The sequence below is a fragment of the Apis dorsata genome, unplaced genomic scaffold, assembly GCF_000469605.1.
Source record: "Apis dorsata unplaced genomic scaffold, Apis dorsata 1.3 scaffold_77, whole genome shotgun sequence".
NCBI classification, from domain to species: domain Eukaryota; kingdom Metazoa; phylum Arthropoda; class Insecta; order Hymenoptera; family Apidae; genus Apis; species Apis dorsata.
In genome coordinates this window covers 589,218-594,108 of record NW_006263375.1, presented here as the reverse complement: position 1 = coordinate 594,108, position 4,891 = coordinate 589,218, and the positions used below count along the sequence as shown (strand labels likewise).

The 4,891-nt window shown below is 37.5% G+C and overlaps 1 long non-coding RNA gene across 1 annotated transcript in view; it reads right to left on the bottom strand.

The window, feature by feature from the left end:
* LOC116184941 overlaps positions 1 to 4,891 on the bottom strand; it is a 29,704-nt gene that overhangs the window by 9,333 nt on the left and 15,480 nt on the right. The window contains exon 2 of the long non-coding RNA XR_004149638.1: positions 1,906 to 2,008. This is a non-coding gene — a long non-coding RNA (uncharacterized LOC116184941). The remainder of the gene's footprint in view (positions 1 to 1,905; positions 2,009 to 4,891) is intronic.

Genomic DNA, 4,891 nt, shown 5'->3' with positions numbered 1-4,891 from the left:
CCAGTGTCCACCGGCCACTGTAACAAGATTATTCGAGTTCAACACCAACCACCACACTCGGCGCGATCGACTGATTGACTGGAACGCGGAAATTTCTTCTTTCCACCATGGGGAAACGATCCGGCCCCTTATGAACCGAACAGTATCGCCGTTTAACCACATTATCGGGATAAGGGGGAAAAAACGATCGTTTGAGAAGATGCTACTGGGATGATGATGGATCTTCTTACGATAGGGAGGTAACGTACGGTTCCTCGATTCGATGGAATAGTGTAGTAATTGATACGATGGATTTTCTTTCTTTCTTTCTTTTTTTTTTTTTTTTTGAAGAAAATCAATTCAAGAGAATATATGGGAGAATATTTCAATGAATTTTGTATTCGAATATAATTATAAATGACAAAAAAAAAAAAAAAAAACGATCGTAAATTCGATTAGATACGACGTTGGTCTCGTTTGTTGGAAGAATTTAGCGCAAAAAACTAATTGATTATTCAATGAGCACGTGGAATAAGGGCGCTTCGATCAACGGGGCCAAACCCGTTGAAATATAGCGGGGGAATCTGTCAGAATTCGCCGCGTTTGAATACGGATTAGCGGCGCGTGTTGAACCTATTATATTTCCAAACCTATCCTATGCCCAAACACGGCACGGTAAAGAGTTCCGCGAACGGTTTGCGAAACTCACAGCTTCTCATTATCATAACCACATTTACGGTGTCCTAAATCGAAAATTCATCGCTCAGCTGACCCTGCGTAACCCATGAAACGCAAGGGAATAACTCTTTACTACTCGTAGAGAATTTTATTGCCAACACGTGAATCCTCATTNNNNTTTTTTTTTTCCTTTTTCCTTTCTTTTTTCTTTTCTTTCCTTTTTTTTTTTTTTCCTACCCCACGAATCGTAATAACTCTTCACGAGAAGAGAAGAGAATTCGAAATCAGAAACGAATTCCTCGGAAATTCCACGGATTCCAACGATATCCGATGTGGATGGATAATCGATAAGATAGATTTGACGTATCGCCGCAAATATTGGAAGATCATCTCTGTCAATTAACTCGCATTGTTATCTATCTCCCCTATTTCCAAGAACCGCAATAAAACGTCTTTAAACCGTAGGACAGCTACGATGACAGTTCGTTCCGCTTAATCGGTTTCCAGAGCGGGCCAAGTTGTTTCATTGATCGTTCCGTTTCCCGTGAGGGTAAACGGCAACGCGTTCCCATTGATCGAACGGACAGGCGCCGATCCCTTCTTATCTGCCCTAATAATTTCCAAGCTTAGCCTATGCTATATCATATTATTGCCGAACCGAGGGCTCGACACGCACGATACGAAGAAGCAATAGCGATCTCGATTTCTTTAAACAGTTGCAATCGTTATCCCCGTTTCGAGGGCAATATGCAACCCGGTTTAACGAGCTTTGCATCAATACGCGCGCCGATTACTTGCCGCCAACGGCTGCTACCGATTTTATTGCGGCGAGCAGCGATAGCGAACTGTGAAATAGCCGCCGCACGCGTGCGGACGTTGCCTCGGACTCTTCTCTTTTCCCTCCAATATTTTATCCGTGTGCAATCGGATTGTAAAAAGAGAAATTTGAAAAGAAGGATAAATTTTGAAAATCGAAACGCGTCGAAACATTTGGAAGAATAATACGAATAATAGTGGGAAGAAAAGAGAGGAAAAGGTTTGTGACTTGGTTTTTTTGTTTCTTTTTTTTTTTTTTTTGAACCAGAAAGGAAGTTGATTCGATCAGGACGAGGAGTTAAAAGGGACGAATGCGATCGACACATCCTTCGATCCCTGTTAAAATATTTGAAATTTCTTCCCACGAGAATGGCGACGCGTCAACTTGAGCATTAATCAAGAACGTTTTGCTACTTATCGAGTTGTACTCACCACAAGCACCACGTGTTGGTTCCGCGTTGGAGATAAATTCTCCTGAATGCCTGCTTCTTCCTTCTCCTCTTCTTACACCGTGTTAACATTCCCTGGCTGATGCCTGGAAACGGTAAGAATGAAATAGTTCATTAGCCGGCGAGCATTGGCCACAATCGCGAGTCGACAAGCCGGAAAAAGAGAAAATACCGTCTATTAAGCGATATCCGCGAGCGGATATTATCTACTCGTTAGCGGTTTCAGGAAAAAGCTTTATCGAGCTTCTTCTTCTTATCGGCGAGGAAAATCTTCCATCTAGGAAGAAATCTAGGAGGAAAATTCGTTTCGCTCAACGCGTGTTCTTTATATGTGTCGTATACGAACTCGGATCGACTTAATTAACATCTCTTATCTGATCTTACGAAATAATTATGATTAATAATTTATTCGAGCTGCGAGAGGAAAAATTGTAAACCGTGTCACCGCACCGCGAGACATTGACCTTTGCTCCCTTTGCTAAGGATCCAGATCCAAGATATTTTATATATATATTATAAATTGCAGATAGGATTGGAAAACAGAACGGCTTGTACAGAAGTTGTGATTATTAAATGAATTATATTAATATCTTGCGATATTAATAAAACGGTATATTTATATAGGAGGAAAGGAAATAACTTTGGGTTAATTGGAACAATATCGAGTAAAAAAAAATGTTCTAGTTGTATTCAGAGATCCCTCGAGATAAAGAATTCTCTTCTTATCAACGAACGTGGAACGAAAATCCAGCTTTGATGACACAGTTAATTTGCGTAATAATATCTCGGTAAATATATTATAATTGAGAGATTATTTTGTTATATAATTAATCCTCTCCGATATTCGAAATTTCCATTTTACACATTTGAAAATTAAACTATCCTTAATACCCTAATATCTCTCTCTCTCTCTCCTAATTTAATTTGACTTCTCATCCGTCTCCGTCTCTCTTTCGGAATTTTCGAATCAAATCTAGAGAGCTTCTTTATCTTAGAATCATCGTCAACTCGTAAATCAGAGGGCCGAAATTTCACGGAAATTAGAAACGTGACACACGTGAAGAATTCGTTTTCGAATCGGCGCGGATCGAAACGTAATGATATTCGGCTGTCAACTATTAATCGTCCACGAGGGGAGAAGAAAAGAAAAGAAAAGAAAAGAAAAGAAGAGAAGAGAAAAAAAAAGTGATAAAAAAATGTGTCGAAAGCGATGACATGGGTTATTTCGCGTCGCCACGTGGAAAGAAGGAAAAGAGAAAAAAAAAAAAAAAAAAAAAAAAAAAAAAAAAAAAGAGAGCAACGACGCGACGTGTACGTGCGAATCTCATCCGTACGTTGAAGGGAACGAACGAAATGCTTTCGACCGGTATCTTAACAAGGTCGTATCCGAGACCTCCGATTTCAAGTACGACAAAAAATTGGCCGACGTGCAAAGAGGATTATTAATAGGTGTACAGCGATTAATCACCGTTGAAAGAAACGCGTACAAGATTTGAGAAATTAATTTTTCAAGAAAAGTAATACAGGATTGATGTTTTTTTCTTTTTTTTTTTTCTTTGATCCGTGTAGAGTATTTATCGTATTTATATATTTGTACAGTTTTTATATAGCTAATTCCATAGATTCGTTCGCGTTAATTCGCGAATTAACGTTGAAGGAGGGATGATGATTTATCGGGATGTATAGTATTTACACGATACTTTGATTTTATTCAGAAGAAATAAACGTCCATCGATCTTTTCCTTTTGACACGAACACTGTCATTAATATCTCTTTGAATTGACGCGTATATATTCCTTTCTTCGCGATACTTCAATATCGCGATTAAAGTGTGTAAATATATAGAAGTTGCAGCTACATATTTCATTGCTACATTATTTAGTATTGAATATTTTATGCGTGGTTGCCAACGTATATTACCAATTCGCTATACATATATATGTATATATTATATATGTATATATATATATATATAAATTAAAATATCATTTTCCATTTCGAAAAGAGTCATTACTCTTAATAAAACGAGTAATTTACTCGCGCGTGTTAATGTTTTATTTGCGAATAGAAACGAATCGATGCTGATGATGTTAATTTATTAAATCGTAGCGATCTTTTCATTTTATCTTCTCCGTTTTATTTATAACTAGTTTCAGAAACAAACGTATTTTCTACTTTATGCGCTGTATAATCACTTAAATTAACGATACAAACTGCCTGCATAATATATCGCGAAAACGTTAACATCGAACGAAAACACGGTCGGCGTCACTTTTCGAAATTATCGACGTTCGATAAAGCAGCACGTCCGTCTCGAAACGAATTGATCCGAATTTAATAAGAAGTTCGTTTAAGAAGAAGAGAAAGAATTCGTACGAGATGTTTCGTGTAAATAATGAAACGAGATGCAAATTTATAGAAAATTCGTTCGCAAGGATTTTATCACATCGATGTCAATCTCGAACTAATATAACGCTCGCCAATTCATCAAGGTTAATATAAAAAGGGATGCGTTGCTCGGTTTTTCACCCGTACGGGTTACGAGAGTTTGAAACAGGACACTAAGTAAGCACATTCTTCTATCCCGGTTCGCGCGAATAAAACTTCTCCCGCGAAATGTTTTGCTTTGCGAGAAATCATGTGAATAGTCCTTTCATCGAGTGAATGAACCGATTGTGGGGCAAAAGTAGTTTTTGGCTCGATAGGATGTTATTTTTCTATGGGGAGGAAAAAGCCGATTTATAAATTCATACGAGCTCCTCTCGTAAACGTGGAAATCGAGTTTTTAATACTCTTTGAAATTAATCGTTGCTTGCGATAATTAATTCGACGATATACATATATATATAAATATATATATATATGTACAATTAATTAATCTTGACATGAAGATTGCATTCGGTTCGATTGCACTTCGAAGAGAAGTAATTAAAAGTTGAATTAATCGTCAACGATGAATTAAAATACAA